Source organism: Ochotona curzoniae, unplaced genomic scaffold (assembly GCF_017591425.1).
Source record: "Ochotona curzoniae isolate NIBS_2020 unplaced genomic scaffold, NIBS_Ocur_1.0 scaffold_4701, whole genome shotgun sequence".
NCBI lineage: Eukaryota > Metazoa > Chordata > Mammalia > Lagomorpha > Ochotonidae > Ochotona > Ochotona curzoniae.
Window position 1 is genome coordinate 22068636 of NW_024467122.1, and position 23704 is coordinate 22092339.

Consider the following 23704-nt stretch of genomic DNA (forward strand, 5'->3'; position numbering starts at 1 on the left):
TAAAATAGCCTTGTGAAGCTGGAAACATCATATTTTAAGAATTACAACTTTGTGTAATAGATTGAAAGGGATGAAAACTACTGATGAAAGGGAAATATTAATGAACAAATCGCCTATAGTTGGGATAGACTTTATTCAGTGTGAGCCCAGGCCTTTCTTTGTTCACAATGCACATCGCGTAGGATGTGGTTAGGAAGGACGGGTGTGGCCCCTCACTTCTGACCTCAGCATAAGGCAGTGGAGTCCGATCCTCTTTGTTACATAACAGACAAAACTGAGAATTAAACTGACCATTGAAAGGTGTTTAGGTAAGTAGCAGTAAATCAACCAGACACTTCTTAATTAACTAAGAGAATTATAGTCAAGTGAAATTTTCCATGTACTTACGGTAATCAGTTGGTGTGTAAATACGTTTTTAGATATAAGCACACACAGTAAGTCTAAACTGTAAACCAGTTGACTGGTTACTCGCTGTGTGGTAGCTTGCATTTTAGAAGCCATGTATTAGACTGGTGGTAGTGGGGAACCGAAAATGTGTCATACGTGATGTCAACCTTCAGAAAACAGATGTTTAATTTGAGAGTATAAAAAAGGAATAAAGAATTGAAAAAGGCTGAAATCATTAGCTCTGCAGTGCCCTACCTATAAAATTATTGTTCATCTCTGTTTTAAGCTATGGACAAATAGCGTACTGTAGCTAGTAAACGAAGGGATGCTTGCTGTTGAGAGCCTGTTTGTTTCATTTGTGGTACCTAATGTACTGTGTGAGTGAAGCTGACATTTCGAGATCTGATCACTGTCCACAGCCCTCCTCTGTCCCCGTAGAAGAGTGGTCTTCCTACCTTGCACTTCTCGAATTTATTTTATAGACTAGGCCTGAGATTTAAAGTGTGTTTAAAGTATGTTACCACAAAAATTGAAAGAAAAAAAAGGAAGGAGTGGAAGGGACGGAGGAAGGGAGGGCGAGGAGTTGGGCTGGAAGTATACTTGCAGGCCAAAGACAGTGCATAAGAACTGCGTGGGCTGCCGTATTTATATAAATAATTTTTATTTTGAAAAGGAATCAAAATATCATTCAACTTTATTTTCCTTCTCTTCGCTTAGGGAGCTGTGTATTCTTTAGCCCTCAGCTATTTTATCATTGTGGACAATGGGAAGCAGAAAAACAGCATGGGGAAAAAGCCTAGTGTTGATGTTGAAGGCCATTGAGATGTTAGAATTCTTTGCCAGTATCTCATGACAAACAGTATCTGTGATTGATGAAGTTCATGTGACATGCATACATAAACATAAAACATATTTCTACTGTTTCAATGTCATCATTTTTTTTAGAATTAAAAAGAACATGGAACTCTAAAGTGCTCAGGTAAGCCCATTTTCTTTCCCCTAAGGAAAATGTAATTGATTGCCATCCTTCAGCCTAAGTTTATTGAAAATGTCTAAGAATCATGACTCATGTTTCCAAAATTGTTATTTCTGTAAGAATTCGTACATAAGAATAGTCATTTACCCGTTATAATAGTCTTTACTTTAACAAGTAGTATTTTCCAATTAATGTTTTAAATGATTATCCACCTGAGATGTCCCATTAATACAGGGTTTAACCTAGAATTACTGCATGAAGAAACCATGTCATCTTCTATATAATATAGGGACATAAAATATGCACATTTTAAAAGATTTATTTTTTTTATTGGAAAGTCAGATTTAGAGAAAAAAAGGAAAGACAGAGAAAGATCTTCACCCATTGTTTCACTCTCCAAGTGGCTGCGATGGCCAGAGGTGAGCTGCTTTGAAGCCAGGAGCCAGGAGCTTCTTCCAGGTCTCCCATGCAAGTGAAGGATCCTAAGGGCTTTGGGCCATCCTCTACTGCTTCCCCAGGCCACAAGCAGGGAACTGTAAGGGAACTGGAGCAAGCAGGACATGAACCAGTGCCCATTTGGGATCCAGACACAGGCAAAGCAGGATTTAGCCACTGAGCCATATAACACTGCTCCATGATCCAGATATATTGGAACACAGGCAGGTTCTCCAAAAAAATTGCAAATATTTCATATATTCCAAGCCTGAGAATGTCATCATGTATTTAATAAAATGACAGGCACGTTTTTTCTTTCTCTCTCTTTGTTAATGAACCTTGAGTGACATCTTCTCTTTGAATTTTAAACTGTTTTCACAAAATTATAAATGAGATCTGGAAAGAATAAGAGGCGAGTGTGCACTTTCCTATCATTGTTTAGCAGAATGTGTACCAAAGCACAGAAATTTGAAATAGGATGCATTTTTAGAGAATTGTGGGCCAGGGAGAAAACAAAAGGCAATTTTATGCTGACTGCAAATTATATCCTGTATATATTGAAAATACTCAGTAGAGTCTTTTTGGGCAGAGGGGGAAAAAAAAAAAGACCAGCAATGCAAATAAGCTTAACAAGATCTAGTTTTAAAATAGCTTTCTATTCATTTATCTTGGAGAAAATGAGAACTGAGTCATTGGAAGCGGTAAGATTTAAGAGCTTGAGTCCAAACCCATGAACAGCATCACTTTGCAAGCTGACATTGGGCTGGATGGAGACAGAGGAACACCACTGCAAAAGTGAGCGAGAGCCACGAAAATAAAGAAGAATCTGAGAAATACACGCAAGAAAACGCTTTCCAATTATGGCATACTAACAGTTCCCAACTTGCAGTGTTTTCAACTTGCGAGGTTTTTGCCACAGTGGTTCAAGAAAATGATGTGAATTCAGCAGAAACTGTGCTTCATATCTTACGTGGCAGCATGCTCTGTGACTGGATGTGGACCGGCCGCATTGGGCCTGCATTTCCTCTCAGCCACTCAGCCACGTGACCCTGATGGCACACTGCCGTGTTCCTAAGGTCAGGTCTATTCAGGTTGTCATGTTTCCTCTTCGGCTGTTTTTTACGGGATGTAACCTCACTGAAGTTGAAAGCAGTGGTGCTAAAGCATGATGCAGAGTGTGGACAAGTGGAATATACTTAAGTTCATACTTACTAAAAGAGCGAAATTTACTTGTAAGGTAATCTTTCAGTCTTTCAGAGAGAAAAGCACTCAGAGGCCAGTGTTGTGGCCAAGTGTGTTAAGTTTCTGCCTGCAGCACTGATATCTGGTGTTAGAGCACATATTCAAGCCCTTGTTGCTGGTGCCCCTGGGAAAGCTTTGGGAGGTGGCTCAGCTGTTTAAACCCCTAACTTAGTGGGAAAAGCAGGTGAAGCTGCTGTGCGCTCCTTTCAGCCTTGAGGAGCCCTGGCCATTACAAAGGTTCGGGAGTAAACCAGTGAATGGAAGATTCTTTTTCTCTCTCCTTCTTCTTCTCTCTCTTTCCCTTTTTTTCTTTCTTTCTCCGTGTCACCCTGATTTTCAAACAAATAAATAGAATATTTTTATGAAACTTTCCATTTAAAAAGAAGATAGCCTTGTTAATTAGAGGATGAGTATTCACACGATTTCCTCAATTCCTGCTAGTTTTGCTTTGAAAATAAATCAACCAATTATTCATTTTAGCAATAACTTGACTACTGCAGGGATAGAAATATATTTCTTCTTATATCTAAGTGAGGCCATTATTCATTTGTATAAAATCAAAATTAATGTCCACGGGGGAGATAACAACGAAATGGTGATTTTACTTTTCTCTCAGCAAATATGAGATTAGTTTTGTAAAATCTGCTAAGATTACTCTAAATGATAAAAGTTCTGGCATAGAAGTAATTTCGCATGATAGAAGTAAACATATGCACATTAGTTAATAAATTATCACATAATAGTTACTAAATAGCTGCCATTTCTTTTGACAGTTACTTAAATTGCCAAGTAGTTTAGACACATGCATAGGATTAAAGAAGAAAAAGCACTTGAAAGAGAAAGGGACTTTGAGTTTTTAAATCAGAATTTTCTCTTCTTCAGCTCTGTCATGGACTCATTCATTCAAAACACTGCCACCTTAAGTGGCTGTAAAAGTCTGCTGTGCAGTTCAATTGAAGAGCTTTCTCACTGTTGACGCTGGTATCCCAAAATAGACAATTCTACCCGCGGCATCATCAAACATGGTGATACCTGATCTGAACGTCATAAATTATGGAAGGGCTGCAGACAGTGAAGCCGGAGGTGCTGGAGATGACACATTGAAGGGAGAATCAAAGCAGCGACTGGTTCTGCGAACTTTGTTGTGAGGGAAATCTAATAGTAAGTGTTGTGAGAGCAGTTGAACACCAGATGTATTTTGAAGGTATAGCTAAGGCAGGTGTCTGAGGCTGGAAATGGAGGAATGTGATCAGAAAGATGCAAATAGTGGCTGAGTGTCCACCTGGGGCACTTGAAGAAGATGCTGAATATTAGGAACTCAGTGTTGATTTGCAGTGTTGGAGCTTTCTTCTGAGTGGGCATCCAGTAGTATCTTAGTGTTTCCAGGACAGCAAAGTTTTTTTTTTAATTTAATTCTTTTTTTTTTAGTAAATTGTTGAATTTGAAATTTGTGCGTTATTGTACTTGCCTGTGAGCTCTAGAGTAACATTCTGAGGATGTGATGCAAGGATCACATTCAGAATTTCAATGGAGTGCAGCAAGATTGAAACTGTTGTCTCTTCATTGACTAAGCATCTTGATGCTAATTCATACTGGGAAGCCACATGCAACATCACCCGATCATGAAACATTTTGTTGTTGCTGTTAATTTCATATATTTTCAATTCTTTGATGATTGATCTCATAATCATCGAAATAACTGATGTGTAATTTCCATGATTTTCCACTTTCCTTTTTGCAAGTCTCATGTGCTTTAATCATGTTCTATAATTGTCAAAAATTATAACTGATGTTTTGCCATAATACCTGCCAATTTCTTAAGTACACAAAGATTCATTTATCAAAGTCTGCTGCTTTGAATACATTTAGCTTTGTGAAGATTCCAAACTGCCTGGGAAAGTATAGAGTTGAGATTCCATTTTCCCTTGCAGGTAATATATTTTAACTAATGACTTTTCTTTAGCTGTATATTGTAGATTCTGTATCATAAAAAGAGGTTTGTTTCTTACATTTTTTCTGTGAGTAATGACAAATGTTTAAAGCAAAGAAACAAGTTCAAATGAACATGTTACACTTCAAAATTTTGTTATGCAATACCAAGTGATAAACAACTGAGTAATACAAAATATGGAATGCTGGTATCTCCGAGGAAAGAAAATTAGACACATGTAAGATATTGGATCTAAGGATCATGATCAATTACCCAAGATTTTTAAAATAGATTTATAAAGAGGATACCTGGTGAAAAATCTTTTAAAACAGTAGCAATAAGTTTACTAAAACTAAAGCAGTGCTTTGCTGATATCTTCTGAAAGGACATCAGCACCACTAGCTCCTGGATTGTGGACTAGTTTTAGAATATGCTACTTAATCATTTTACCTTTATGTCCCACTTTAATCTTTAATGCCTTGTATTAATATCACTTGGCACTTCTGATTATGTGCTGATCTTCTTAAGTTATCTTTTCTCTCATATGAGGAGAAAATTCTAAAAAAAGGTGATGATCTGTGCAAAAAGGGAGTATGATACAAATTTTCAGTAGCAGTTGCCATCAAAAGATGTATGTTTACTATGACAAGACTTATGACTTCACTTCTGTAGAAATCCATAAGCATATGAAGAATCTTGCAGCCAACCTCAGACAACTCATTACCCAGTATGATAGATATTTATGAAAGTTTAGAGAAGACTAGTTGAAATGCTTGAGCAAGAGGGACAGCAGTATTCATTACAAAAAGTTTAACAAAAAAAGGAGGGCCCAGCAAAAAGTCACATGACAGAAACAAAAATTATTGAGATGTAAACTGTAAGAACTTTAGCTCCCATTCCAGTTGACGGCGTTTGACAGACAAGTATACTCTGTCCCCAGTGAAGTGGCCTGTCCAGAGATAACTGGAGTATGAATATTCAAAATTGATTCTTACAAATTATGCTAAGATGATTGAATAAAACTAGGGAAGAGGAGGTGGGTTGTTGCAGAACAAGGATTAAGAAATGCTTTTTGTAAAGAATCTGAGCCTAATATTTAGCTAAAATTTAATCCTTCAATACATTTTAACAATCCTTGAACAGATCTAACAAATCATATACTTTCTATATTGTTTACTTTACAAAACAGTAAGAATTGAATAAACAAATGTCTGTTAAAAAATAGTACTTTTAGATGTTGTCTCTTCAATTTGTGCATTTAAATTGGTTTAGATCAACAACATATTAAGGTGAATTTTTAAGGAAGATTTATTTATTAATTTGAAAGGCAAAATTACACAGACAGAAAGTACCAGAAAGAGAATGGGCCAGAGGGACCTTTCATTAACTGGTTCAATTCCCAAATACCTGCATCCACTTGGGGCTGGGCCATACTAAATCCAGGAACCTGGAGCTTCATTAAGGACTTGGAAGCGGGGCAGGGCTCAAGGTTTTAAGCCATTGTCTACAGCTTCCCCAGGTGCGTTGACAGGCAGTTGGGTTGGAAGGGGGGGCAGTCTGTACTAAAACCACCACCCATAATGAATACAGGCACTGCAAGCGGCAGTTTAGCCCATTATATCACAGTGCTGGACTTTTAAGGTGAATTTATATTTTATAGTTTGTTCTAAAATGTATTTGTATCTACCTCATTAATCTTTAGTTATCAATTATTTGTGTGTGTGCAATGCTTTGGGAAATAGCCTCCACTTATTGACTTCTGTGAAATGCTGGAGTTTTGTAAAGATGCATTCATGAATATCTCATCCACATTGTACTCTTAAGGTGTTTTAAGTAATTTAAAATGGCCAAGTACCCAATTTATGTGATGCTAAATAATTAAAATGCTCTATTCGTGTGTGTGTGTGTGTGTGTGTGTGTGTGTGTGTGTGTGTGTTTGTGTTTGTGTGTAGACACAGCCGGGCACTGTACAGCAACATTTTTTTTTTGTCAACTGAAAACATGTATGTGTTGGTGGTCCCATAGGATTCTATCTTTTTGCGAGGTCATTACTGATTTAGATTGTTAATGTTTGCACAAGGATACAACTTTCAGAATACAGATGTGTTGTTAAGTAATATATGATTGTATTTGTATAATGTGATTGTGTTTTATATATAGGCATTTATACAGAGAGACATAAATATTCATGCATGTACATATTGCATTTATCTATATCAGCATCCATAACAATTTATATATTCTTATATGGAATCTTGCAGTTGATGAATGTGTTATTCAAAACTTGATCCCACAAAACTACAGTTGAAAAGCTCATTTATAGATTTATGATTGCTTGTGATAAGACATCTGAATGCAGATATTTCACTTTAGCCCAGAGTGATTTAAAATAAAATCAGTGATTTCAACTTAGATGATGAATTCCTTCGGAATGATTGATAAAGTTAGAAAAAAATAGTCCACTATACATTACAAAGTAAGATGCCTCACAGATACCTTTTGTGTTTTAAGTTTATCAAAAGTAGCAAGAGTGCAGTGGGCATTTTGCCTGCCAGCTAAGACTCACTGCCCACTGGTTGTGAACAGCCTATGCCTCTTCCATATTGGTCCACAAAGTATCCAAGGCTCCTGATTTGTGTTAAGTGTGACATGGGTGCTAAGATCTCAGATTTGGTTGAGTAAAGAATGAGCCAATCACTGTTCTCTTTTCTGTACATTACCATTGTTCTTTTCTCTATACTTTATGTGATATTAAGCATGTATTTGAAAAGAGATCACCTAAGCTATGGTTTAGAATTTGTTGTGGCATATTAAGTAATTATCCTAATGACAGTCAAGTGGGAAGTTAGCTTCATGGTTCTGAGAGACTTACAATCACAGCATTTCTCAACAAATACCATCATAAAGGATGCGAAAAGATGATTCATTAGAAAACATGCAAACATTTATTTTGGATGAATATAATAGAAATGGAAAAACAAATGAACACCCATTTTTCCGCTTGTGTACTGTTTCTTTTTTACACTGACATGTTAATATAGAACTTTATGTGATTGAATTTATCAGTGTTTTATGTATATATAAAGCTATTAATGTTTTCCCCATAAAATGCTTATGCAAATTTATAGAATAATTAGGCAGAATTAAGTAAAGGAACTGGGTACACATTTGCACTGACAGAACACCATAGTTGTGGAAGATTCATGTAAATCTAAATATATGAGAACTAATGGTATTTGGTAAGTTCCTATTAAAATGAGTGACTTCATGTCATTAATTGCTGAATTCTTCCTGAGTAAAGTTATTTTGGCTCTTACTGAGGACTGTTTCTACCTGAGCTATTATTCTCACCTTAGACATAACAAACATCAAGGAAAATGATAATATTGAATCATTAAAAGTAACACTTCCTATCATTCCTAATTATAGAAACATTCTATATTAATTCTCTAACAGTTGAATACTTTGCAAACATTTTCTGCCATTATGTTGGCTACCTCGTCACTTTGTAGGCACTTTGCTTTGCTGGGCCAAAGCCTCTTAGTGTGATGTTATCCCATTTGCTTATCTTTGCTTAGGCTGCCTGTGTCTCTGTCTACTTCTGTGTCTTGCACAGAGTCCCCAGTGTTTTCATCTAGCTGTTTGATGCTAGCAGGCCATATGTTTAGGTCACTGATGCACTTAGCGCAGATTTTGTATAGGGTCTTTCGTATTTCTGCTCAGATAGATCCAATTTTCCCAGCACTATTGTTGAAGAGACCATCCTTTCTCCTTAGCTTAATTTTGATTTACTTTTCAAATTTTGTTGACTGCGGATGTGTGGATTCCTTACTAGAATTTTTATTTAGCAGACACATTTGATTTTCGTGTATTTCTCTGCCAGCATTAGGCTGTCCACTCCTGTAGTACATTGTAAAGTCTGGTATTGTGATACCCTGAGCAATTACTTTTGCTAGTTGGAGTCTCTTGTGTTTCCATATGAAGTTAAGGATCATTTGTTCTAAATCCAGGTATAATCTGTGCCTGCTTTAACTGAGATAACTTTGGAACTGTAAAGTGTTTTAAGTAGTATGGACATTTTTATGGTATTAACTTTACCATTATAGGTACATAGCAGATTTTTCTATGTTTTTGTGATGTCCTATAGGTCTTTATTTACTTATTTGTTTATTTATTTTTGTCATAGAGAACACTTACCTACTTGGTTAAGTTTATTCCTAGATATTTAAGGGGCTTTTTGTTTTGTTTTGTTTTGTTTTGTTTTTTCACTCTTGTGAATGGGACTGATTCAAAACATTTTTTCAGCTATGGAATGTTTTGTGTATACAGAACCTACTGGTTTCTGTGTGTTAAATCCTGCAGCATCAGCAAATGATCTTTTGAACTCTAATTGTTGTTTAGAGTGTTCTAGTTCCACTGAAAGTGGAATCTTGCCATCTACAAGTAAGGATAGCTTGATTTCCTTTGTGTATCTTTCCGATGTGTATCCCTCTGGCTTCATTATTTGTTTTTTTGCTTGTTTAATCTCTCTGGTTCAAACTTCAAAGATTCTATTGAGTAATAATAGTAAACATGGGTATCCTTGTCTGGTTTTGAATCTTAGTGAGTGTTCTTCCATATTTTCCTATTCGATGTAATGCTGGGTGTGGGTTTTTCATGTATTGCCTTTATTGTGTTGAGAAATTTAGTTGAGGTTTTTTTTTATGAATGGATGTTGTATTTTATTAAATGGCTTTTCTGCATCTGTGGAGATAATCATATGGGGTTTATTCTTCAGCAGGTATTTGTGATATATCACATTTATTGATTTTTAGATGTTGAATCATCTTTTCATGGCAGACATACATCCTTCTTATGGTCTGAGTGAATGATATTTCTAATGTTTTGTTGGATTTAATTACCTAGCATTTTATTGAAAAAAAAACTTTGCATCTGTAGTCATAATTGTTAGTGGTCTGTAGTTCCTTTTTTTATGTAGTTTGTATCTACCTGCAGGGTAGAGTGACAGAGAAACAGCGACAGAGACGTAGATAACAAGAGATCGTCCCAATCACTGGTTAACTCCCCAAATTCCCTTTATCAGCAGAACTGGGTCAGTCTGAAGTTAGGAACTTTGGAGTTTATCCAGGCCTCCTGCATTGAAGGTAGGCATTCAAGCACGTGAGCAATCATCTGCTTCTCGTGAGATTTGTTAGCAGGAGTCTGGATAAGAAATGGAGTAACTTGGCTTCAGATATGCCTTTTGATGTGGGGTACGGGTGCTAAGAGCAATGCCTTAACTGGTTGCGTCACAATGTATATCCTGCGTTTTTTTAAGTTCATATATTCATTATACATGTACACACATATTCAGATATACATTTAAATATTTCAATGCTAAAAACATTACTAAAGGACTAATCACTGAGGAATAGTGAAGATAAAGACTTAAGATGTTGGCATTGGGTGGCTGTTCCCCAGCCTCAGGTACTGGCAGTTGGGAGGTTGGTTGTGGCTTCTCCTTTCATCTTCCCCGCTCCCCCTAGATACAGGAAGAAGAAATGGAAACAAAGGTCACATGCGCTTTCCCCTCATCTTTGATCTTACCACCCTGATCAAAAACGTGATCATTAAAAATAAAAATAAAAAATAAAACACTTGAGGTGTTTTGAGGACAGATTCCAGGAAATAGGAGAGGACAGGCTGATGGCAGAGGGACACCTGGAGGTCTGCAGACATGATCAATCAGTGGAGACAACGAAGCAGTGTTGCAGTGACCAGATACCCTATGGCAGTCCGTTGTTGCCAACCGGTGATCTGAGCGCCAACAGTGACCAGGTGGGAAGCACTGCCTGTACTGCTAATTTGTTGGATCTGAGACAGACTGACAGACTCCAAGTGACGGTGCAGGAACAGGGTACATTTCACGGCCTAGACACAACCAGTGCCACATTGGGAAACAACATATAAGAAAGGCACAAAATTCCCAATAAGATTGACCAAAAGCAGTCTTCACCACAATACAAGGTAATCACACTCTATTTAGTCAAACGTAAGTAAAATATCCTTAAATATGCATGTGAAAAAGAACAATTAATGTATACAAGAGCACCAATCAGACCCACAGCTCACCTCCAAGAGGAAACTCTACAGGCCAGAAGAGAATGGAGTGACAAATTCCAGGTTTTAGTATATGTGCTGCTGAAGGCAGCACATATTCCAAATTTTAAAAGGAAAAATTGTCAGGCCAGAATAACTTAAACACAGCAAAACGTTCCTTTGTATTTGAAAATGAAGTTACAAATTGAAATGATTTTTCATTGTGATGAGATTGCTAGTTTATATCCTAGATACTCTCTCAGATACACAGTTCCTGATAAGAAGCCTGGGAGGACAAAGGACATGATCCAAATACTTGAGTCCTTACTGCTCATGTGGGATATCAGGGTGAAATTCTTGGTTCCTGAATTCTACCTGGCTTAACCCTGGCTGTTGCAGCCATTTGGAGAGTCAACCAGTGGATTGAAGAAGATATATCTCTCTGTGTGTGCCCTTCATCCTCCCCCTACCTCCATCTAAAGCCATAATGCTATCTTTCAAATTAATAAATGGGGTAAATATTTTTTCATCTGAATGCCTAGCTAAAATATATAACAATTAAAACCTTCTTAGGGGGCAGGACTTAAACATAAATACCTATAGAAACTCTCAACTCTTTTGATCTTTAGTCAATTTTTAGAACTTCCCTTATAGATTAAATATGTAGACTGATATGTAAATTCACAAAGTGCTCCTTGAAGTGCTAATGTGGAATGCTCCAGGGAAGAATGAAAAAGGACATGTAAGTGGAAACAACGTGTAATAAGTAAAACCCAAATACACAGGTCTTTTTCTGTGAGTCCTCATCAGCAAGTGCTCTGTCAAAATGGGCCAGGATGATGAAGGAGCAATGTGGAGGGCCAACCCAGCAGCTGTCAATGTTCTGAGCAGGCAGGAGGAGAGATGAAAGGAAGGTTGTTAAGACAGAATTTACCAAGGGAGTCTAAGTGCAAACCGGAGATAGATGAACAAAATGCCGGAAGCCAACTGGGTTTGGAGGTAGCTGGGAGAGCAGTAGTGGTTCAGTCATCATAGGAACCAATATATTTCCCACCACAGGCGTTTTACAAAACTTAAACAGTAGAACCTACTAATTATAGGTATGACCTTGGTGATGCTATGTGTTAGAAACTTTTCCCTGATCTGCTCTTAAATTTAAAGCATCTGTGAAATAAAAGTCTAAATGACATGCTGAAACAAAGTGTCCCTCGCTGCAGTGGCAGTAAGGTTCCTGTAGCATTGCTTGTTTTCCTCCGGTGCAACAGTGGAACTGTAGCGTGGCTAGGGTCAAAAACATCTCAGACAAATGGGCAAGCAGCTTTTCATGCACACTGTAGACTAGTCAGTTCCAGAACAAATGGCCTGTAAGAGTCTCTGTGGATAGCAACGGAAAGGCATCATGTTCAGCTTGATTCAGTGCATCTTCCAGCCAACTCTTTAATTCATATGCAAAATCTCCAGTTCAGGAAAGCCTTGAACAGTTATTGCACTCTTTAAAGGACCTTGAGTCTAAAAATCAGTGAATAGAAACATGGATTACGAGAATCTATTTAAGTCATTAGTTCTTCCTTAACATAAAATCTAAGGGTTTTTTGCCATGATATATAATACAATTATGTATACTGTAAATTATCAAGTTTTTTTTTTCTTAAAACCACTTTAGTAATCAATATAGAAGAGTGGGAAACTCCTGGGAATAATTAATGGAAATACAAAGGAAAAGAGAAGTTTCTTTCTGCTTTTATGCAAATCTTGCTGAACAGCATGATATATAAAAGACTATATGAATATCTTCATCAAATTTTATGGGTCTTGATTTCAGCAGTCAATTTTTTACCATTCTGTTGCATTTTAAACATTTTGCTAAAAAAGAATAAACAAATATCAATGTACATTTTGAAAAGAATACAAATTCTATCTTATATTCTTATTAGCATTGCAATTAAAGCAAACTCTGTTCCTCACTTACTCACCTCCTTCAACTCTGTAACAAAACGCGTTTCAGCACTTCTTTACTTGGTTAATTTGGAATACCTTACTAGCATTTTGCCTTTGCTCTGTCACAAAGTAAGAAATTTGTGTTTAAATGTGTTTATTGTATTTTCAAAATCCTTGCAGTAGCCACTGTCATATTTACATCAGGAAAAAACACTGGGCAGACTCAGCAGTAGTGCTGTTCACGATGCATAGCAGAGAATCAACGTTGTATCACAGATGAGAACATTAGACAGATAGATGGCAATGGCGTTGAAATCAGCTTACCTGGATCAGAGACTGTAGCGCACACACACTGTGTGAAATGTATAAATAAATGTGGACGATTTCTAGAGGCTGAGTTTGAGTTAACACCAGTGAGAGCAAATCCTAGCAGCTGCCATCTTAGGTGCCCTCAGCATTTGTTTTTTTTTTCAAGGGAAAAGATTTAGGGGGAGCTTCGGACTCAAAAGGCACTTCTTAATCTTCAGCTTTGCTTGGTTTTCCTGTCTCACTACTGAACAGTCACAGCCTGCGACATGTATTCCCTAAGATTTAATCAAATCTTAGGATGCTTTTCCTTCCCACACTTAGCAGTATTAGAAAACCAAAGTGCAGTCACCTGAACTATCCCAGGTCACTGAGATTATATTAAAGGAATATGATGAACTGCCTCCATACTCCAGCCCTGCAGATTTGACAATTTAGGTGAAAAAGAACATTTCCTTAACTGTATATTTGTGGGGGCTTTTTTTAGACACTATTAATTAAATTTTAAATATATTTTGTTATTTTTCTTGATGTGGTTCCTTTGGCACAGGAATTCCCCTTTCTACCCTCCCACTCCTCACCCACTCTCTTCTCCCATATTAGTATAACCCTGCAGCAACTGTCCGTCATTTAGGTACATCGTGGCATTAGAGGTATACACAATGTCATAGTTTCAAGACATATGTACCAGCTTCATTGAGAGTCCTCCTTTTATTCATGAGTAGCTTAACTTCCTGCGATGCTAGTCTTCCTTCTGTAGTTCGACCTTGAGAATATATGTATATATAATGTGTGTGTATATAAACATATGTGTTTATGTATCTGTTTTATATTTGGCATGAAGGAAAATTTCATTATTTTTAATATAGGTAGTGGAATAGAGTGTTGTAGCTTAACTAGCAAAAAGAACTCTGCATGGTATGGTTTCATCTAAGGAAAAAATGGTGAAAACATGATTAAATATTTCTTGAAGGCAGAGCAGAAAGTAACCCCAGAAATGATTGAGAACTAATTTTTTAAAAGATTTATTTTAACTGTAAAGTCAGAATTGAGTGTGTGTGTGGGAGAGAGAGAGAGAGAGAGAGAGAGAGAGAGAGAGAAAATGAGAATGTTCATCTACTAACACAGCAAGAGCTTGGCTGGTCCAAAGCTGGGAGCAAGATATTAGTCCAAGGCTCCCATGTCAGTGCAGCGGCCCAAGAACTTGAGTCATCTTCTGCTGCTTTCCTGGGCCATAGCAGGGATATGTATCATGAGTGTGGCAGCTGGTAAAGAAACCAGTTCCATAAAGCATGCCAATGCCACAGGTAGAGGATTAGTGTGCTATGCCACAACGCCAGCCCTTGAGCAGTATTTTTTTTAAATATGTATTGCAGTCCACAGGGCTACTATATAGAACAAGGCATGCTTTTATCTATTCCACTGACCTGACTATTCAGTTCCATCTATTACGTGCTTTTTTTCCAGTGCTTTCACATTTTTGTCTTGCTAATCCACTTGTTCCTTCAATTACATTAGGGACACCATAATCTCATTTCCAGCAAACTTTTCTCTGACTATGCACCTAGCTTCCTAGCTGATTTCCCCTGTACTTTGAATTTTGTAAGACTTGGGTTTCCCAATGTAGGGAGAACTTTCAACAATACACATTCCAAAAATTTAATACGTGCCCTTCTGTCATCCAATCAACATATTTTTTTCTAGAAGGTCCATTCTTTTTTTCTTTTAAGATTTTCATCATTGCTTTTTTTAAAAAAAAATAGAGATTTATTTATTTTTATTGAAAAAGTAGCTATACAGAGAAAAGAAGAGACAGAGAGGAAGATCTTCCATCCACTGATTGACACCTGAAGGGGCCGCACAGCCAGAGTTGAGCTGACCCGAAGCCAGAAGCCAGGAACCTCTTCCGGGTCTCCCATGTGGATGCAGGGTCCCAAGGCTTTGGGCCGTCCTCAACTGCTTTCCCAGGCCATAAGCAGGGAGCTGGATGGAAAGTGGAGCACCTGGAACATGATCCAGCTCCCATATGGGATCCCAGCACATGCAAGGGTAGGAATTAGCCTCTAGGCTATTGTGCCTGGCCCTATGTTCCAATGTTCCAATCTTTTTTTTTTTAATTTATTTTTGTTGGAAAATCAGATTTACAGAGAAAAGGAAATACAGAGAGGAAGATCTTGTGTCCACTGGTTTGCTCCCCATGTGGCTACAATAGCCAGTGCTGAGCCATTCTGGAGCAAGGAATGAAGAGCTTCTTCCAGGTCTCTCATGTGGGTGCAGGGTCTCAAGGCTTTGGACCATCCTGTATTGTCTTAACAGGCCACAGGCAGAGAACTGGATAGGAAGTGGAGCAGTCAGGACATGAACCAGCTCCCATTTTGGATTCTGGCAGATATAAGGCAAGGATTTAGCCACTAGGCTGCTGCACAGGCCCCCAAGGTTCATACTGTATAGGCATTCCAAGGGGTAGCATTGTTTACTTAATTCTACTTTCCTGAGCACACAGGCTATAAACATTTCATCATATACTGTATCTTAGCTCAGCAACAGTATAGATTTCTTCATGGTCTTCCACAGTTAGAACTAAGTGTCCTGTTGAAAAACACTGTGTCCCATCTATGCTATTAAAGCAGAAATCAAGAGGAACTGTTTAAATCATTATAATTATCATGAATTTATACAATTTAATAACAAAGGACAGGAAGGAAAATTTTGTAATATAAAATGATTTTTAACTCAATACTTGGATCCAGTGTCTTTACAAGATACCTTTATTAATTTCAAAATTTAATATTAATTTACTTGATAATCAAATCCTCTGGCAGTAATAACTTTCAGAAATGAATTTTTTTAAGTAGTGGATAAGATTATACTATTACCCATAAATGATTTGTTACGAGAACTGAGATGAAGTGACTTAAGAAGTTGTAATTCAGAAAAAATTATTTAGTTCGTTCCACCAATGCTCTTGTACATAGTTCGTTGTCCACTCTTCCTTTTTCATGACAAGATTCGTATATAATTTTTTTATAACTTTTTCTTCTCTTTTGCAGTCTCAGATTATGATTTTGTATAAATGAAATAAATCAGATATTATCTAAAATTTGATAAGAGCAGTTATGAGAAACGTAGGGAATACTGGAAACTTCAACTACTCTTAGTGAATATTTTGAGCATTCTTAAAAAAAATCTAGGCTTAATTATACTTGCAGCATTATCGTGGATTTCCTCAAACAACTGAGTGTGTAAAGAGATTTCGCCATAATATTTTCCTTTTTCTTTTTTGAATTTTTTTCTCTTATTATTGTTATCATTTTATGACACATTTCCATAGGCTCTGGGATTTTTCTTACCCCTTTCCAAGTCACTCCCCTCCTCAGAGTTCTCCTATAGTATAGTTCTTCATAAGAGTCATATGGCCAGCATTGGGTTCATGGACAGTGGCAGAGAGCCCAGCATCCTATTGGCAAGACATAGTTAACAATTTCATTGAGAGTCCATCTTTGATGTGGAGGTAGGTGCATACTGCATTGCATCCTCACATCTGGATATAATAGTCTCTGTTACACAATTACCACATCTACCCTTAAATGAAAAGCCACAATACAAAATCAACAACAGGAAGAAAAGTAGAAATGTACAACCCAATGAAGTTCTTAAGAGGTTTTGATAGTTCAACAATCCTGAATTGTTGATCCGCCACTCCAGTCACAATGAGTTCTCTCCAGAATCCCCTGGCTGCTATGCTCTAACTTACAGCTTCTATCTACCCTAATCTTCACTGCTGAAACTTGGCTGGAGTAGTTGATTAATTTGTTCTGTCCTCCGTCCTCTGCCATGGTACCAGGTGTCCTCTGGAGGCTCCAATGTATTGCCATATCCTCCATGTGCCTTGAACTTTAATTTCTGATGATGTTTACATAGTTGATTAGCATAGGAGAGATTCAGGGTTAGGGGAAAGCAGGGGAGACTATTGTTTCCAAATTTTCTGTTTCTTCTCCCTGTGAGTGGCAACAGGAGGGGAAGAAGGGAAGAAACTGCACACAGCCTCCCCCTGCCTCCGTACCTGGGGACAGGAAATGAGCACTCGATAGCATCCCAGGGTCCATGATATAGAGCATGCTCCGAGGGTCCTGTTTAAGTGTTTTTGATAGTTCTGAAATGCTGTCGATATCACCAATCCAAAGATAAGGAAATCTTTCCAAGATTCATTGGCTGACATAGTCTACCTTATAATATTTTTCGTATCCTTTCCATTTTATGCAAAAAGGAAAAGCACAAACCTTAATGGAAAGCAATAGCAATAGGTCATCTCTACTAATTTTTTAGGTCTTCTCTACTTTTAAAGTGATGTCGTTCATCTTTATTTTGTTAAATATGAATCCAAGTTTATGCCCCATGACAAGGCTATATTTCAGAATGTATATATTTATCCACAAAAAAGTTTAAATTTTGTGGCACAATTAAAATAATAGTTATCTTTTTATATCCTTACTTTTGTACTAAACATGCAAAAAAATCTTGTAGTGTTTCGATTTCCAGATCACTTAACATGTAATACTTCATGTCAAGAATAGGTTTGTTGCTCCAGACTTAGTAGCCTAGTGGCTGAAGCCCTCACCTTGCACACACCAGAATCCTATATGGGCACTGGTTCCTGTCCCAATGGCTCCGCCCCCAATCCAGCTCCCTGCTTGTAACCTGGGAAAGCAGTCCAGGATGATCCAAAACCTTGGGACCCTGCACCCACGTGGGTGACTCAGAACATCCGCGCAGCTTTAACCATTGTGGCCACTGTGGGGTCAATCAGTGGACAGAAGCTTTTCTTCTCCGTCTCTCCTCATCTCTGTATATCTGAGTTTCCAATAAAAATAAGTATCTTTTTTAAAAAGAATAGGTTGAGGCCTAATTTAAAATATTTTTCTAAACATTTTTAAATCATATTTATTTTACTTTAAGCAATCTTACAATATTTGATTTTAAGCAGATATAAGTATAAGCCTATGAAGTTTCAGATTCTTTTCTGCAGTACTGTGATCTTTTGGCATTTAAGACTGAACAGTAAAATCAGATTCATTGGGAAGAAGTCCTGCTTGCTGTTACGTGACAGCCATTAAAACCACTAAAAGAAAAAAACCAATCCTACCATTCTAACAAGTGGTCAGTATAAGCAGAGATGGCATTTTTGTCATCACACTTTCATAACTTTGGAGATTGCCGTCGTGGCCCATCTCTGTTAAATGTCAAAATGTACTATTTATCCAAGTGCAGGATGAGGGGTGTGCATCACCTCAAAAATGGAAAGAAATGCATTCATCTGTTGATTGTTAATGGCAGCATGAATTTCCTAAATTACAGGCTCCTCTTTCCCCTGTTACATCAGCCCTCAAGTCCCGTAGAATCTTGACGGGAAGTGCTATGACGGATGCATGCTCCTGAGGCTTTTCTGTGACATAATTCCTTCTAAATCTTTTTTTTTTTTTAGATTTATTGATTTTTATTAGAAAGGCAAACTTACAGAGAGAAGAATCAGGCACAAAACTCTCTGTAATGGATAAAATGTTAGAGACCCACAATTACTGATTTCTAATATCCCATTCCTCCTCAAGTCAAGAGGTTCTGAACAATTAAATGGAAGCATAGCTTTTCATGTTTTGTCCTTGGTCTGCACTATATGCACATCAGTGCAAGGGACCATAGGGACAAAGACCCAGAAATAAGCTCCTTTCTCGCTTACTCTTTGGTTCTGTAACCAATAACACGGTCAGCAAGAACAATGTCAGTGTGGTACCCCAGGCCAAGAGACAATCTCTACCTACACATAGTGGTGTGAGAGCCAGCCTGACTATCTTTAAGATTTTCCCCGTATAGTGGCCTTTAAAATGTGTTCATGAAACAGGCAGACCCTGAAGAAACATTCCTTTGGGTTAAGCAGTGTTTTAATCTGTTGACAGCATTTTAATTTTCTCTTTCTGAAGAACCTCTGAAGGAGACCCTGTGGAGACCGAAAACAGGTCAAGGGGAAATTAAAAGCAAAGATCTTGCTATTTCACAACTAGGATAAATCTGTTAATTAAGCCAACCCAGAAAAAACATAGGCAATTTTTAATTTGCGAACTGCTGAAAACTTGCTGTCAAGGAAATTGATTAGCAGTACTCATAATCAGAAGCTCTGGATTAGTACTTAATGTGTGGAATCAATTAATAGAAGCACTTATCAAGCATATTTGCCTCCAGAGAATGACAAATCCGTTGCTCTGTGTTCCAGGAGATAAGAAACCTTGGATTCTGGGATATGCACTGCTTCCTGGGGACATGGCTTTTATGTGAAGATTTTCCTTGATTTGTTTTAAGAAATGTGCTCCTGACTAGCTGGATCTAATTGTTCCTTTTTGCACATATTACATGAATAAAATGTTACACACTTATTCACAATATCCATCTCCATCTCTATATCTATAAAGCATCAATGCATGTAACAGAATTTACCAGCTAACATCTTTTTTCAGATGTGGCAAAAGAGTTCTATCAGTCTGTTCATCCTAGATTTCCATAAATAACTTGTTTAATACTGGGTAAATATATTTTTTCCAACCAAATAAAACTGCAAGTAACCTAAGGCTCAGTTTTCTACAGTAATTTTTACATAAAATGGATGCTTCTAATTTAGTCTATAGAACTTCCTTGAGTATTTGTTGTTCTGCATCTAAAAATTTCATAGAAATGGTTAAACTGTGTGTATCCTATTTTCTTTTATATGGATTTTGAAATAAGTGTTGGATGTTACTGAAGGACCTGCCATTTCTTACATAAGATTAAAATGCAAAAAGATCTTATTATATCCTGGCCTTTGGTACATTAAAAGAGAACTTGAGCTCCCTGAAACTGTATATAAGGAAAGTATATTCAAATAAATAATTGCTTAATTATTATATTAAGAATATGTATATGTTTTAGATTTATTTATTTTTATTGGAAAGATTTACAGAGAGAAAGAGAGACAGATAAGATTTTCCATCCACTGGTTTACACCCCAAGTGGCTGCGAGAGCCACTGCTGAGCTGATCTGAAGCCAGGAGCGATGTACTTCTCCCCAGTCTCCCATGCAAGTGCAGGATCTCAAGGTCTTGGGCATCTTCCACTGCTTTTCCAGGTCACATCAGGGAGCTGAACTGAAGTAGAGCAGCTGAGACATGAACCAGCACCCTTTTGGATCACAGCATATGCAAGGCGAGAACTTAAGCCACTAGGCTATCACACCATGCCTAAGGATAAATATATTTAGTTTACTGGTTTTTCTAATAATACAAATGCTCATTTCAAATTATTTTCTATTAGTCAACAATTTTGTGCAAGGGTAATTTGCAGCAGTGCCCAGTGGAGAGATCAGTTGTGGTTAATTTTGGATAACATTAAAAGTCATATTTAAAAGATAGGGCCCGGCACGGTGGCGCAAGTGGTTAAGGCCCTCGCCTTGAACGCCCGGGATCCCATATGGGCGCCGGTTCTGATCCCGACAGCCTCACTTCCCTTCCAGCTCCCTGCCTGTGGCCCAGGAAAGCAGTGGAGGACGGCCCAAAGCTTTGGGACCCTGCACCCGCGTGGGAGACCCGGAAGAGGCTCCTGGCTTCGGACCGGCATAGCATTGGCCGTTGCGCTCACTTGGGGAGTGAATCATTGGACGGAAGATCTTCCTCTCTGTCTCTCCTCTCTGTATATCTGCCTTTCCAATTAAAAAAAAAAAATCTTAAAAAAAAGTCATATTTAAAAGATTATGGAGCAGCATAAGCAATGACATATTCATGGTTAGCCCAGCATTTCTTTTGCTTCTGGAACATAATTGTCCAGTATTTAAGTGACTTGAAAACTGCCCTGGAAGTTTTAGACATAATACAAAGATGTGCTTCTTTTTTACATGTCTGAAATCTGCAGTACTGTAAAACTAGTTTCTTTTCAAAGCAGACTGTTCAGAAAAATTGCCTTTTTAGTCATTGGAATTTAATGGTAATACACAATCATCCATCTCATATTAAAACACTTGATGGTGCAAAATGACTCAAGAGGAATTTACAATTTAGAATAGAAATGAAATATCTAAATTGGGTTCTATTAATGTCACAGAAGATTTGTGTCACCAGTGAATACTATTATATTTCTGTGTCACATGTATTCTAGGTACATTTTTAGCTTACAAGAGACATGAGGTTGTTTTTTAATAATTTGGTATTGCCTCTTACTCCAAATGAGGTTGGAATACAAAAGGACTAATTTGATCTGAAATGAGTGAGAGGTGGGGAAAAAAGGGAGGGGGAAGGAGAAGAGAAAAGCAGAAGACAGGAGACTGTGTGGGAGCTGGCTGGTTGATCCTGTGTGTATGGTAGGATCAAATTGCAGGAAGCAGATGATTTTGAAATGAATCTGGGAATTTATATAGGAGAAAAACAGCTGTTCCTCCACCTGCCTGGATTATAGGACAGTTCAGTCGTTAATGCAAACAAATAAACACTAAGTACTTATGGGTTATGCTCTTCTATTCCAGAATATCTGATTTATATCCTTTTGTAATATAAATAATCAGTCTACGAGGAAAACAAGGCTATCATCTTCCAACTTTACAATTCAAGGTTTTATAGATATATTGGGACATAGGTCCCTTTACTCGTCTGGAAGTTAACTTGCTCATCCCTCATTATAATATCCTGAATGGTAAGCCGAGGGTCCAGCGGAAGTGAACAGAAAATGTGGGTGTCTATGTGTACGTGTGCTGTGAGGAAGTGGGGAGGGTTCTGTTTATTTTATTTTTAATGTCTGGTTAAGTGAAACTGCTTCAGTATTAAGGCAAGCGTGACTGTGGGGTGTGTGCTCATAGCCTGTGAAGAGCAAACATTTCTAAGGAAATGAGAAGAGAAGGTGCCCTGTCTTCTTTCCATTTCATTCTTAGAACTTGGAAGACCAGGACTTTTCAGGAATACAAAAATTCAGGGAAACATTTGACTTTGCACTGCCAAAATACAGGAAAAGATGTACATGCTAACACTGATTAATGGTCAAAAGATAGTTGGGTTGGCTGTTTTAGTATTAGAAAAAAAGTGGTTTGGAGCCAAAAAAAAAAATATGAGGGTAATGTTTTCATTGTGACAAAGGAGTTAGAGAACATGTGAATTACAAACATTTAAGAGTAAGGAAGATCTTCCAAGCGCATGAAAAAGAAACTAGTAAAACATCAAAATAAATAAAACTACAACTTTCATAGTCAGAAATTTCATTATCCTGTCTCAATAACTGATGGAAAAATAAACAGAAAATCACAAAGAATATAGAGAACATGAACCCTAGCTTCAGAAACCCTGATCTAATTAGCCTAATAAGCACAGAATAGATGAAAGTGGATAAATAAAATATATATTTTGTTCAGTTGTACATGGGATACTGATAAAGATTTCTTATATTTGGGCAGTTATCAAACTCCATAAATTTAAAGGAATTGGTATAATTTCCCAACCAAATAGAACCAAGAATAAAAATTGGTAATAAAAAGATGTCTGTACATACTCAAATACTTGGAACCAAGCAGCCAGGAATCTAAAGAAATTAAGTGTAGTATTAAGTTAATATTAAAACATTTTTATTTAATGAAAATGATACAGCAAAATTCTAGAGTCAGCTGTAACAGTTTCAAGAAATAAAAGTATGATGTTAAGCCCATTTTAAAAAGAAGAAATTTCTAAATGCAAGGGCTTTACATTCAACCACAAGCAACTAAGGAAGGAAAAGAAATTAAATAGATGTAGGGGAAAAGGAAAATTAAAACTCTAAGATGAATTAAGGAAACAGAAAACAATGCATAAAAAGCCACGAAGCAAGAAAACAGTTGAGAATACTCATGCATCCATAAATCCCTAACCAGAGGAGGAATGCATAAATGCAATGTGAGAAGAGACAATGTGGATTTCTTCACCACAAGAGATTTCAGAGATATTAAAAGTAATAATGGTGAAAACTATTTATGACCATAAATGTATAAACTGAGATAAATAACTTCCTTGAAAGTGAAAAATCAGCAAAATCTTTTCAAGAATAGACAGATGAATAACTTTGAGTACAGTTTGAAGTTGTACTGAAACCCTTTCCCAAAAGAAAAATCCAAGGCCAGGATAGCATGACTGGGGAACTTCCTCTTAATTCTAGAGTTGCACAGTCCATGTTCCCAGCTAAGGACACAACCTTCGCTGGTTGAGCAGAGCCCACTGTTTCAATCTGTCAAGGGGTTTTTCAACCCTTCTTTATTTTACCTGCTTCATAAAATTTTCTGTTTATTAGATTGTTGTTAATGCACACACATAAGTTACTGCTTATTCTACTTTACTAAAGAATGTCTCTATACAACTTTCCCTTGCGTTGCTCCATCATTGCTT